Consider the following 13,477-nt stretch of genomic DNA (forward strand, 5'->3'; position numbering starts at 1 on the left):
AGAGAAAATGCTAGTGGCCGCGTGCGGAGACCCCGTCCTTGTCCCGGCAGAGCCCCCCGGCACTCCGTACCTCTCATCAGCACCATTCTGGGCTCTGGGCTGTCCACGCTTTTCTGAGACAAGGCAGACTGTGAGCTGGGGTGGGAGCAGGTCACCCTGCAGGAAGGTGCCTGCAGGCTTCGGGGCACCTGAGACTCCGACCTGACCCAGTGTTGGGGCTCCAGGCTCCAGGGCAGGGAGGCCCCCGAGAACCCAGTCTTTCCCTGGGTCCTGGCTCGTGGTCCCGGGTTGCAAAGCTGTAGTACCCGCCTCACTCCACACTTGCTGGCCGTCGCCTGTCCCTCAAGGTCATGGCTGTGTGTCCTCTCCTTGGGAAGGCTCTCCCGGAGCTCCCCATGCACAGCTGTGCCTGACAAGCCCCACTCGGCACGTTCACCCCACACCCTGTTCTGCGTGGGGCCTCCCCATCGGGTAAGTAAATTCCTGTGAGTTCAGACCCTGGTAGCAGGGGTCCATGGCCCTGGGGTATGGGGCCGTGGCACCACAGATGGGGACACTGGCTCACTCCTGGGCCGCACCCTGTACTGTGCACCCCACATGCCAGGGCTGCTGGGTGGCCCCCCTGGGCCTTGGAGACGAGAGCCAGTTGCCTGACGTGTCCACGCACCCTCAGCACAGGGACCCAGGGAGATGTTCTGAGCTATGGCTGGAGGGGGCAGGCAGCCTGGGAAGAGGGTCTGGGGCAGGGAGACAGGCTGACCTCTCCCTGTGGCATCTCCGGACTGAGAACCTTGAGCCGGAGGCTCCTGGGTGCCTGCGCCTCTGGACCCAGACAAGGTTTGGGCTGCGCACCAACCTTCTGGGTGTTCTGGGGAGACTTGACCTTCAACAATGACCGTCCAGCCCCCTATTCCAGAGCACCTGGCACTTCCGAAGCAGGCACTCCCGCAAATCGTCCACTTCCGCTGGGCGAGACTGGCCCTGAGTCTGAAGGCCTCCTGTTGCAGTCTCTGAATTTCCGAGAGGAGACGGGGCTGCACCCCACTTCCTGGCCGGGGGACCCCCATGCCTGGGCCAGGGTCTGTGATACGGCATGGGTGTATGTGGCTACAAGAACCATGGGGACCCAGCAGGGGATATAGGGCCTGGTCCTGTAGAGTGGGGTGCTCAGGCCATGGCCAAGGTCTCAGCAGAGTTGAGGGTGTGGCCATGCTTGGCCAAGAACCAAGGAGGGACAGGGCCAAGTGGCAGAGCTCCTGTGTGTGGCTCGTGGAAGGCCACGTGCTGGGGGGCTCTTGGGGCTGGACATGTGGTCACAGATCCAAGATGTATGGTAGACACTTACGAGGGACAGCGTCACATGTGCTGGGACCCTGCGCACACTCCGTAAGGATGGCGGACGTGGTCGATGCCCGGCCTGCTGCCATGGGCCTTTGTCTTTCTCTGTCTGCGGTGCCTGGGGGTTCACGCTCCTGGTGTGGCCGCGGCTCCCACACCACTGTGGGCAGAAGGCTGTGGTCGGGGATGCAGGCTGCCTGCAATCTGGTCTTCAGCATGGAGAGCAGCAGGTCTGGCCATTGTCCTGGGGCCTGGGCGCTGGGTGGCTGGCACCACGCTTCCTGCCCTGTGCCCCCATGGGACAACCCTCCTGGTTACTCCCGTCTGCTTGGCGAGCCCCACCTGAGGACCCAGCCAGGCGGACAGAGTGGTCTGCGCCGACCTTAACCGTGGGGCCCGTGGTGGTAGCCTCAGGGCCCTGTGGGGGACGCAGCTTCTGTGCGGTCCGCTGGGGCCATGAGGGGCAGATGGGGGGAGGGGGATCAGAGCACTTGTGAATGCAGGAGCCCAGCCCTGCCCAGAGACCCTAGGGCAGCCTGTCCTCCCCAGAGCAGGTGGGGTGGCCTGCTGGCCAATAGGGCGTCCCTGCACAGGAAGTCCCAGGAAAAACGAGCTCTTCTCGGTGAGGTTGCCGGCTGCCTGCTGGGGCCTGTGTAGTGACCTCATCTTTCCCGTTGTTTCCGAGTTGGGCGGGGTAGGAGGGACAGCGGGGGCTGGGGTGCTCTGGGGTGGGGTCCGGGCTAGCGGGTGCAGGAGGGAAAAAGAGAGTTGGCCAAGGTCCTACTTATGCTGGGGGCGGTGGCGGGGGCTCCTGGCTGGCCAGTGACAGCGGAGTGGGGGACCTGCCCGGCCATCTCCAGATTTCCAGGAACACCTGCTCTTCTCCTGGAGGCCCCCGCCAGGCAGGAGGGCTTCCAGGAGCCGCTGGCCGCCCCCGGCACACCCCCAGCGACAAGCAGCCTCCTTGGGTCACTGGAATCCCGTGTTTCTCTTGCCGGGAGACGGGGTGCCCTGGCTTCCTCCCCTCGGGTCGACTGTGCGTTTTTCTAGTGAGGACGGCGGCTGATGGACGTGCAGGACATCTCCAGAGCTCGGTCGTGGAAAGGGGCGTGGGCGGTTTTAATGACCTTCTGGCTGCCCTGGGGTGCTTGGGTTTGAGCCTGGCCTCAAAGCTAGCTGGGTGACCTTGGGCAGCTCTGGAGCCCCTCTGAGCCTCAGCCCCTTGTCTGAAAGGTGGGGGATGGAGGTGACCGTGTTCCCTGGGGTTATTGTCAAAATGGTAATAACCCAGGGAAGCCTCCCCCTGCCCCCCCAGATGATCAGGGACATGGTCATCACTGTCCTTGCACTGCCTGTCTCCTCTCTGTGCCCACTGCCCCTCCTCCCCCCTGGGGCCTGCTGGTCCCACCCCCTGAAACCCTGGGGCTGGGAACACGGGCCTGGTTTGCTCCTTGGAATCTTGGCCGTTGTGGATGGGGGAGGGGGAGGAGGAGGAGGAGGTCGGCCGCTTCTGCTCACAGGCGGGGTAGTTGCTCCCAGCTCTCTGCCCCCCGGGGTCTTTCCTGGGCCCCCAGGAACCTGAAGGTGGGTCCAGGCCAGGATGGGCAGTGCTCCCCCGCCTCGGTGCGGCAGGGGCACCGTCCTCTGTGTCCACCCTGTCCCACAGCCAGCGGCCTTGCGTGGGGACGTCTGGGGAGGTCAGAGCCTTGTCCCCTCCACCCGGCCTCGTCCTTGGGGCTGCTTTGGGCTCCAGCTCCTCCCAGTCACTTCTGGCTCCTACCCCCTGTCTCCCTCCAGGCCAGGCCCCCGGGCAGATGTGGCGGGCACAGGGCTGGCCAGGGGACCTGACCCCTGCTGCCCTGGGCCAGCGTGGGGGAGCCCAGCACCGCGGCAGAGCATGGGGAAGGCACGAGGGTTTCTCTGTGCAGCTCTGTCTCCGGGGTCTGTTCCGCGAAAACGGACGAAGGCTCTGGCTCTGCTTGCGCGTGAGCGGAAGGCGCGCACGGAAGCTCCTCTCGTTGGAGTTTTGTTTGTGTCCGTGTTTCCTGCTCGCAGACTGGAAAGTCCCCTAGTGACAGACGGTGTGTGATGAGAGAATTCGTCTCCGCAGTCCGAAATGACACGCTTTCCTGCTGTTTCTTATCCTGCGATGTTTCGATCGCGGCACCGTCTGCCCCAACCCTAGAGAGCTCCCCCAAACCAGGAGGGCATGTCTCTCCGGCGACATCAGTCACATACCCTGATGGTAGCACGCTGGGGTCCTTCAAAGCTGTGAGCCCCAGGGCTGTGTGCACAGCCACTGGCTTCCCCAGCCTCCCAGGCCGTGAGCAGCAGGAAGGAGCTGGAACGGGCCCCCCGTACCACGGGGAGCCCCATGGTCTGGGCTTTCAATTAGTCAATGATCCTGCCCCTTTTTCTGGGAAGTTCAGGGCCCCTGGGAGGGGGGATGGACTCAGATGGGGTTCAGGGCTGGGGGGCCCGGCCAGGAGGCACAGCGGGCACCAGGGACGTGGGACTCCTGGGGTGGGGAGGGCCACTGGGAGCTGAGGGTCCTTGGGGATCCCTGGCGAGGCACAGAGCCTGAGATACGGCTCACATGGCCCGCAGTGGGTGCTGTGACCTGGTGCTGCGACCCTCAGGGGCCTGTCCCCCAGCACATGACCCCAAGATGACCTCTCTCCTTTTCTGCTTCCCTCAAGGTCATGGACAATGAGAGCACAGCTGGGCTGTTCTGGAACTTCCGACTTTGGGGTGCCCTCCACGTCCCCCATTCCACCGGAGGGACCCGCGTGCCTTCTGGCCAGCTGCGTGCAGAAACGTGCCCCGCCCAGGGGGTCCGCCTGCCTGCGGTTCCCCAGAGAGAAGCAGGCGTGTCCCACGTGGAGGACAGCACCCCCGGGGCACGAGCTCCTCTGTGGATGTATTTGTTCCCCTCGTCAGACTCCGGGTGTTCTGGGCTGTGAAGTTCCGGGAGCCCAGCGACAGCCCCACTGCTGCCACCTCGCCTGCAGAGTGGGGAGCAGAACCCCAGTGTCAGGCCTCGGGGCCAGGCCCAGCGCAGGGTCTCTGTGCCCTTGAGAACCGGGCAGCCTGCCTCCCCTATGTCCCTCCCAAAGCTGGGGTCCTGCCCGGCGCCCAGCCCCTGCCCTCAGGGGCCGCCGTGCCCCCCCACCCCTGCCTGTGCTGTGGGCCTGGGGTGGCTGCCGCTCGGGGACCGCTCAGACGCCCACAGGAAAGCGACCTGGCCCTGCGTGTGTACCAACAGGCTCCTCTCTCCTTTCTGTCACTTTAAAGACCAAAAAGAGAAACAGAAAATGGCTTCTGCTCTTTGTTGAAACGTGAGCGAGAATAAAGGAAGGTCTGCACAGAGGCTGTGCCCGGCCCTCCCGGGGGCGTCCCGGGGGTCGGGGAGGATGTCTGCGGAGGGACACGGCAGCTTTGAGGAGCAGGTGGCCCCAGGGGGAGTGGGGGTGCGCCCCCTTCCCTGCCTGCTCCCTGTGGCTCCCCTGGGCTGGGCAGCCTCGTTCTCCGTCCCTCCAGGGATGCCTGCCATCTCCTGGCTTCCTGGCCGGCTTATTCCAGCCGAGGGGCGCCCCAGGGAGGACTGTGACAGCTTGGCCTGTCCCTGGCTTTACCGGAGCACACTGAGGGCCCCGCTGCCCCAGCATCCCGGCTTGAGGCCAGGCTGGGACGTGTGCTGGCGAGGGCGTCTTTCCTCCTGGCTCCTGTGGTTCTGGCCTTGACTCTTCCAAGTTGGGGGAGCGCAGAGCCGTGATCCCCCTGGAACGAGACCCTCAGAAGGAGCTGTTCTGTCCAGACCCCTCCTGCTCTTCACCCCAGGCCCCCGCTGGGGAAGCCTCCCGTGGGTCCCACAGGCTGTGGCGGGGGTGCTTCAGGGACGGAGAGTCAGTACCACCTTCCCCTTGCCCCCCCCCCAAGAAGCCCCCTCCCTGCCCTCGCTCCGCGGGTCCAGCCGAACCCGGACCCTCTGTGCTCACAGCTGCCCACGGGTCTTTCCCGCCGGCTGAGCCCAGACCTTGGGTGCCCAGGGCTGCCGTGCCCACTGGGAGGTGACGGCTGGGTTGGGGGCCAGGGGCACTGCCAAGGCAGGGAGAGGGCGTTCTTGAAAAGCTAGGCACGGCTCCTTGGAGAAACACGTGTCTCAAATGGAGTACTGGGGACTCAGGGTCCCTGAGCTAGAGGCCCTCACACAGCCCAGGACTGGGCATTCCCCCCCCCCCCCGCCCGCCTGGCCCGGCTCCCGGCCCAGTGCCTGCAGGTCAATGCGGCACAGCCAGCACCCCCGGGCTACCAGCATGTGGGGGTTTGCCCCCGGGTACCCTGGCCCGGAACCCCAGAGCCCAGAGAGGGCTCCTGCAGGACACAGGCCAGCAGTCCCAGGCCCCTGTCCCCAGCCCCTGTCCCCCTCCCGGCGGGGACCCTACCGGCTGCAGCCTGGCCCCAGACAGCCCTCAATCTGCCCTGTGCCCCACCCACGGCCGATGCACTCAGTCCCACCCGTGGCCTGGGGTCTCCAGCAGCCAGCTGGCTCAGTGCCAGCCCTGCGTGCCCCCCCCCAAGGCGGCCCCACTGAAGCAGTGGATGAGAGGCAGCCTCACTCCCCTCCCCAGCCGGGAGCGTTGGGGTGGGGGGGCACTGGCCACTGGGCATGCAGGGGTGGACAGCAGTTCTAATTAAAAGGGAAGGCAGCTTTTTTTTTCCAGTATTTGAAGCTGTTTCTCTAAGCAGCAAATTAATCACGATTTCTTGTCCATTTGATTTCATGGCAGCCCACAGCAGGCCCGTCTGTATGATAGCTGTTCTTCCCCGGGACTGGGGGGCAAGGGCCCACCCCCGGCGCCGGCCTCCCGAGCTGGGGAGGGGGCTGGTCCCTGGCGACACCCAGGTGCCCTGCTCCCCAACTCGTCCCACATCTGGCTGGGGCCCAGCACAATGGCAGCAGGAATCAGGTGGGCATCCCAGGGGAGGGGGAGCTGTCTGAGGACAGGCACTGGGGGCTTTCTAGGAAAGGTTCAGGGGAGGAGGAAGGCTCCCACCAGCTTGTAGGAGGGAGCTGTGGGGGGGTCCTCTTCGCAGCAGGACCCCGCCCAGGAGCATGCCTGGGCCAGAGGGGCTGGCCTGCTCAGTGCGATGAGGTCCGGGGTGCATATGGGCTGTGAGGCTGGGGGCATCAGGGAGGCCAGAGGGAGCCTTCCCAGGACCCTTCCACTCTGGGTCCTGGCTTCTCGTGCGTCCCGCCTGGGGGAGCTGGTCTGCTCTGAGAACAGGGCCGGCTGGGCCTCCCCTAGCCTGTCCTTCCCGACCCCTACGGACGGAGTCTGTCTCCTTAGCCTTCACGTGGACTGTTTGAGGGTATGGGGCGAGTGTGGTCCCAGGAGCAGCCGGACCCAGCCTGGAAGCTCCTGGGCCGGATGCCCGGGGCCGTGGGAAGCCTCCCCATAGCCCCGCAGCCCCCAGCCCCACAGGCCCCTCAGATACCGGGAGGAGGAATAGCCAGCGCTGCTCCCCCACAAGTCACCAGCATCCTCACTTCCCACAGGGCTGGTTGTCATCCCTGGCCCCTTGGCCAGCTGCCATTGCTTCTGGTAGGGGCGGGCTGGCCTGGGGAGGACAGGAGGGCAGCAGACGGGCATTCTGTCACATGCCCTGTCCCAGCCTCAGCCCTGCTCTTCCAAGGCAGGGGTCCCCGTGCCCCACTCTGGGCTGCGGCTGAGGGTCAGGAACAGGGCCCACTCTGCTCTCCGGGGCCACCGTCTTGCCACCTGTTTGAGAGCCTCCAGCCAGGGGACCGCTTCTGCCCATTCCCTGGCTGCCGGTGGCCTAGTCCCCAGTGCCCCCCTTGGCCTGGATGTGTTGCAGTCACCAGCACCACCAAGCCCACATGGGCTCTCGGGGCCCGGGCCTGGGGTCTCCATAGCACGGGCACTTACAGGTTGAACCCATGTTGAGGAGAAGGACGGTGGGGCCCTCAGCTCACAGCTCATGGCCGCATGGCTCCCACCTGACACTGTGGGGGGACAGCTGGACTTTTGGTGTCTCTCCAGACCAGCCCGTCTGGGCAGAGGGACGCCGAATCTGAGGAGGGGCAGGAGGCGGGTCTCGGGGCCGGAGGGGCTTCTTCCGTGACAGACGGGGCCCGTGGATGGAGGAGGGAGACCTGGACTTGCCGAGCAGCCCCAGAAACCAGCCTCCTGTGCGGGTCCTCTGCGATGACGCCCCCTCTCTGGTCCCCATGGCAACCTGGGGTGCTGCCCCGTTGTTCAGTTGGTGAGCCAAGGCCCAGAGGGCGTGACTCGCTCAGGGCACTGCCGATGGGACTTGGCACCGAGGCTAAGGCTCATCCTGGAGGCCGACCCCTCCACCCAGCCCTTGGACCCCACAGGCTCTGTGACCTGGCCACATGGGGCCGTGTGAGGCTGCACAGGGGTTGGGCCCTGGGGCAGCCCGGGCTCCAAGATGGGCATAGGGTGCTGTGCCATAGACGCGGTGGGAAGGTGAGGCCCTGGGCTCCGGGACAGCCGGCTTCTCCCCTGTAGACCGCAGGATCCACCCCATGCGTCCTGCTCGGATGCTCTTGGGGGCCGTGGGGGTGAGGGGGGATAGCAAACACACATCACGTCCTCACCATGGCTGGGGGTCTTTGCCATGCAAGGGACCTGCCAGTGACCACAGTGCCCACATCTTCTAGCTGGAGAGATGGAGGCCCCTGGGCCATCACGCTCGTTCTCACCCCCTGTCCGCTGAGGGAAGGACCCTGAAACCCTGCTCAATCGGGATCCCGCAGACATGCCCACCTCCCCCGCTGCCCCTCCCCCATCCTGCAGGACACTCCTTCAGGCACCAGCTGGGTCCCCCCACAGGTGCCTGTTCCCCTGATGGGTCCTTCCTGTCACCGGTCTCCCTGCTTGAGCCCGCTGTGTTCCCGGGCCTGTCTGTGTCCCCTCCGCCATTTCGCGGTGGACGTCAAACCTTCAGGGTCCTGGCATGTGATGTTGGCGGGGACATGGAGGGCGCGCCCAGCCGGACGTGTACTCCCTGGCCTGGTCTTATTACAGGGGCTTGGCTTCTGCAGGAAGGCTGTGTTCTCGGGGCCATGAACCGGGGCCCCAGAGCTCTGTCCAGATGAGTCACAGCGGGAGCAAGTCTCTGCTGGCCGACAGCACTCCGCACGGACACCGTCACTCTGGGCTGAGTTCTAGAGGAACCCTTGCTTTCTGGTTTACGTATTGTGCCTTTTTCCTTGAAATATTTAATGTGTCACATTCCAACTTTAAACACATCAGCTCCGAAGCAGGCTAATCATTTAGCTTGTTAAACTGAATTTGGCTCCGAGATTTAAAATGGAAAAAGAAATCCTGCCAGAGCTATACATCCAAACCGCGGATGGCCTTCGGCAGGAGGGTGACTCTCTTTCCCCAGGGCTCCGTGCTGGGTCGGTACTTGCCGGGAGTGGCAATGCTCTCCCGTCGGTGCAATGCTCGCCCGCCGGCACGGTGTCCAGACCACGCGCAGATGGAAAACGGCGCTGCAGAAACGCACACACCTTGTCTCTTTTCAGAAACGAGCTTTCTGGTTTGATTACTCGGAGTGCTGAGTATGAGTACGAACGCTGAGATGAAACCACATGTGCATTCAGGAGGAAAGCATTAACCAAGAATTTCAGATCTGCAAAGCTGGGACTGGAAGGTTCTGGGCATGTCTTGGGGGACTGTGGCCAGACGCCGGGGGCCTACGTGCCCACGTCAACACAGACTGCTCCTTCTCCGCCATCGCTGTTTCCGGGGTCTGCTGTACCATGGCTGTCCCGTGGCTGTCCCGTGGCTGTCCCGTGGCTGTCCCGCCATGGGGCCCAGGCCTGCAGTGGCCCTGGGATGTTCCGCCGCACTCTCCAGAGAGGAGGCAAGGAGCTGGAGAGGGCTCGGCAGTCCCCAGGTCCTGCAGTGCCTGGGGTGGGGGGAGGCTTTGGCAGCCTGGGGACAATTGTTTTCATAATTAGTAAATTTTTTAAAAATTAATGAACCTTCTATTGGAGAGCAGTTTTGGGTTTACAGAAAAGTTGGGCAAACAGTAGAGCTTCCCCTTCCAGGACACGGGCTTCCCTGTTTTTCACGCCTTTCATGAACGTGCTGCTTGGCTGTAGTCGACGACGCTGTAGTCGACGCTGAGACGTTATCGTGACGTCCACACTAGGCTCACTGTGTGAACCCATCCGATCGTGGGTTTGGACGAATGCCTGTGACCTACATGCACCGTGATGGTGTCCCATGGAATCATCCCACTGCTGCAAATCCCCTGCTCCTCCATTCGTTAATGTTTTAAATGAGTAACCGAGAGCCGTTATTCTGAAACAATCATCCAAACGCTAGGAGCAGACCGTGCCGTGGTGCCGTGCATGCTCCCGCGTGTGAGAGGTGCCGCGGTTTTGAGCATGGACGTTCGAAGGGGACGGCGTGCACGGCCACACAGATGCGTCGGCGCTTTTGGCAAGGGACAAAATCCCCCAGACCGCGGACGTTCCAAGTGGAAGGAAATGTTAAATTCCACTGGGAGGTTAGTGCAAATAAAGGTGTCATTTTCTTCAGTCCAAGTTCACGGACCCCCTGAATTGAGGACCCCTGATTTAGAAAAAGACGCATGTGAAGTCAGAAGAACACATGCCAACAGGAAGAGAAAACGGGTTTTCAAAACTCGGCACCATCCCAAGTGGCCAAGTGGGCTCAGCCCTGCGGCTCTGAGAGGCCTCCAGACCTCACGTGGGCGAGACGGGCTCTCAGGGGAGCTGACCAGGCGTCGCAGGCATGTGGTGAACGTCCGTCCTCAGAACAGGCGCAGAGGCCACACTTCAGCGACGTCTTCCCAGGGCTTCGGGAGCTCCCTGAGCACCGGGGGGAGCCGCACGCATGCCTACGGGGGCCCCGCGGGTGAGCCCGAGACCTTTGTGCACCTGCCCTGGGCCTGTCCCCGTGTGACTCCTTCTGAGCCCGTGTGCTGAGACGCCCAGAGCAAACAATGCTGTGCAACCGGAGTGAGGGGTCTGGGACGAGCCCTGCTGAGCAGGTGGGGCCTGGCCTGGGCCTGGCTCCCATCACATTTGCCCCAGGGCTTGGGACATGTGTGCTGCCCTGAGGGATGCTCAGTCCCGGAGGAGGGGAGCACCTCACTCTGGGGGCTGCGGGGAGAGCAGCCTTGAGTGTCCACTTGTGCCCCAGGGGCTCAGCCTCTGGCCATCCCTGTCCCTCCCGTGCTGCCTGCACCCCCGCATGGGGTCTGGTTCTGATCCAAGGGGCGAGCCGGGCAGCGTGTGCCAACACCTCCCAGAGGGAAGGACGTCGGTCTGCGGAGCCTGCCCCAGCTCGCAGCCAAGCACCCGCCTGCCCGGGTGTCCATGCCTGGGCCCCTGGGGCCCACAGAGAGCCCCAGAGGGAGGCCGTGGCACACTCGGTCCTACCTGTGTGCTGGCAGGCGTCGAAGCGGGCCCGGCCTCTGGCCGAGGGGCCTGTCTGTGTCAGGGCACTCCTGGGCCCAGAACTGGGCAGATCTTCACCAGCAGGCACGACAGCACGGGGCAGGCACCCACCTCACCGGGAACCCACCTCTCCCTAGAGTCGAGTTCCGGAACGATTTGGCGAAGCTGCTCGAGCCAGGCAGCCGACTTCCGACCCTCCGGGTGACTTCCCTGCCATGTCTGCCTCATGGCCTGTGTCGAGCACAAGGACTACAGCAGAGCAGAGGCGGACCCATGGTCTGCTCCGGAAGCTGATTCCTGGGGGCATGAAGAACTCTGGTTTACAGCATCTGCCAGGTTCCCTGGTGTAAACACTCCCAGCGCGGCCCGGTCCAAGTGGCCTGTCATCACTGGGCACTTGTGCATTCAGCTCTGCTCAGTGAGCCACTGGGAATGGCGCCCGCTCCCTGCGTGTGACCTCATGTGGTGACACACACCATCTCCGGTCCCCCAGGCTGGCCCGTCTCACAGGTGGGGAAGCAACGGCTCAGAGCCGCCCCCCTGCGATTCCACTGTAGCCCCAGGATTTGAATTCAGGTCTCCCTGGCTCCACAGCCTTGTCTCCCTGAGCCGGCAGCCTGGACGGCGTGGTCCATGGTGGTGCCTGCACGGGTGGGGAGGGGTGGGGGGTGGGAGGTGGGCTGGGGGCAGTGCCTCGGAAACACGAGCCGCACACAGGCTCTGTGCTCTGTGCAGGTCTCTGGATGGCAACCTGGCACTGCCAGATCGGGGAGTGGTTACAGCTGCCCTAGAGTCCGGGTCGATTCTGGCTCCGGATCTTGGGTGGCAGCCGCTGCCCTCTGCTGCCCACAGACCCCAGCCTCAGTGCGTGGAATGAGTCGTGGGTCAGCCGAGCCGGGCTGTGTCTGCAGGGAACTCCAGCTGTGAGCCCACAAAGCCTCACCCCGAAAGCCCGGGGCCTGTGGGACAGCAGAACTGTCCCTCCTGCCCTGTCTGGCCTCCACGAGCATGTGGACACAGTCTCGGCTGCGGTCTTTCCTCTGGCCCCAGCAGAGGTGCAGGCCCACGGGATGCCTGGGTAATGAGGCTCCCACCCAGACCCCCCTTTCCTAGAAGTGTCCCTGACCACAGCCCAGCTTGGCTGTCCCTGTCCCTTCTCCAGGGGGAGCAGGACTTCGTGGCCTGCTTTCGTCCTGCTCTCCTGCTTCTCTAGGAAATGGCTTTGTCTCCAGAAGAGCTGGCATCTGAGAACAGGCGTCCCGCCCGGGGGCACTACTGATGGGGGCTACGGCCACATGGCTGGACAAGGCAGGACTGGGCTCTGGGCCATCAGAGCCTGGGGTTCATGGGGACTCCGGGCAGTCTCTCAGGGCCTGGTCCCAGGCCACCGGGCTCCCTCTGCCCATGTGTCATCTCTTCTGCCTCCAGCCTGTGCCCACCTGCAGCCTGAGGCCCTGGCGGGCTTCAGGGGGCTTATCTGGCTCACGCTGGGGGGCCCCTGAGACTCTGCGACCATCATGGGGACATGGTTTCCTAGGAAACCATAGCCGGCTGCCAGGCCTGCCTGCTGCTGGGGGTGGTGCAGCCGCAGATGCCACAAGGGTAGGTGTGCGTGTCCCTGTGTGAGTGAGAGAGTGGGGGTGTGGGTCGGCGAGGGCGTCTGCGTAGGCAGTGTCTGTGGCTGTGGGTCTTGGTGGTGACAGACCCCCTGGGTCTGTCTGGGGGTCATGGGGCTGTGCGACTGTGTTTCTTCATGCCTGGAGACTCAGGACAGGCAGCCGGGCCTATGGAGCACTAAGGTCGACCTGGGAAGGTTCTCGCACCTCCCTGTCTGCCCTGGGCCTTCGGCCAATTCCCACTGGCAAACGAGAGCAGGGTTAGCCTATGCGGTCACTGGGGCTGAGCCCCGGCAGGGCCTGTGGGCGGTGTGATACCTGAGGGGCAGGGCAGGGGTCCTCCAGTTCCTGGGTGGTCCTCAAAGCCCAGCAGCCCCAGCTTCCGCTCGGCTCCTCCCAGCCCCTGCTCGGCCTCTCCCTCCCCCACTCCGTTTCCCCAGGGAAGCCAGGTGCCCCCCCGCCAGTTCGAGTCCCTGTGGGGTACCACACCCTGGCCCACGGGCTCTGAGGAGTGGCTTTGGGGCATGTGGGGGGGGTCACAAGGGTGGGCGTGCAGGTCATAGGCCCCCCTTGGGACATACATGAGGCCACACCCCTCAGGCCCTCCTTTGCCCCCAGCAGCCCCCCATCTGCACGTCGCTGATGGGGCCACACAAGGTACACAGGTCGCTCCTCCAGGTGCCAGGAGAAAAGGGCCAACCGCTGGAAGGAGCCTGTTCTGTGGTCTGTAGGTGTGTGTGGCCCCTCCCCAGGGGTCTGGGGGAGGTCCCAGCCCGCTGTGCAGGTTGGACTGTGGCAGGCCGTCTGGGGCTCCGTGGTGACAGGCCTGGAGGTCCCTGGCAGGAAGCTCGGGTTCCAGCCTCACCAGAAACCCAGGGGAGTCCCTGCCCCATCCTGGGCCCTGCCTGCGGGACCACAGTAAGGACTAGGCCAGAGACCAGACGGGAGCTGAGCGCTCATTAAAGCAGCTTCAGCGTCTCACTCTGTGGCTGGATCCTCAGCTCCTGTCCATGCCCGGCACCGGGAGAAGCCACCC

General features: G+C 64.2%; 1 protein-coding gene across 5 annotated transcripts in view; it reads left to right on the forward strand.

The window, feature by feature from the left end:
• Positions 1–5,491, forward strand: part of PWWP2B (PWWP domain containing 2B) — a 27,986-nt gene extending 22,495 nt beyond the window's left edge. For 3 of the 5 annotated variants that reach the window (XM_047701560.1, XM_047701558.1, XM_047701559.1), the window contains exon 3: positions 4,038–5,484. The gene's annotated coding sequence lies outside the window, so the exon portion shown is untranslated. Of the gene's footprint in view, positions 1–4,037 lie in introns of all 5 variants that reach the window. The other 2 variants (XM_047701557.1, XM_047701556.1) reach the window with 2 other exon arrangements.
• Positions 5,492–13,477: the final 7,986 nt, after the last annotated feature.

The sequence above is a fragment of the Lutra lutra genome, chromosome 14 (assembly GCF_902655055.1).
Source record: "Lutra lutra chromosome 14, mLutLut1.2, whole genome shotgun sequence".
NCBI lineage: Eukaryota > Metazoa > Chordata > Mammalia > Carnivora > Mustelidae > Lutra > Lutra lutra.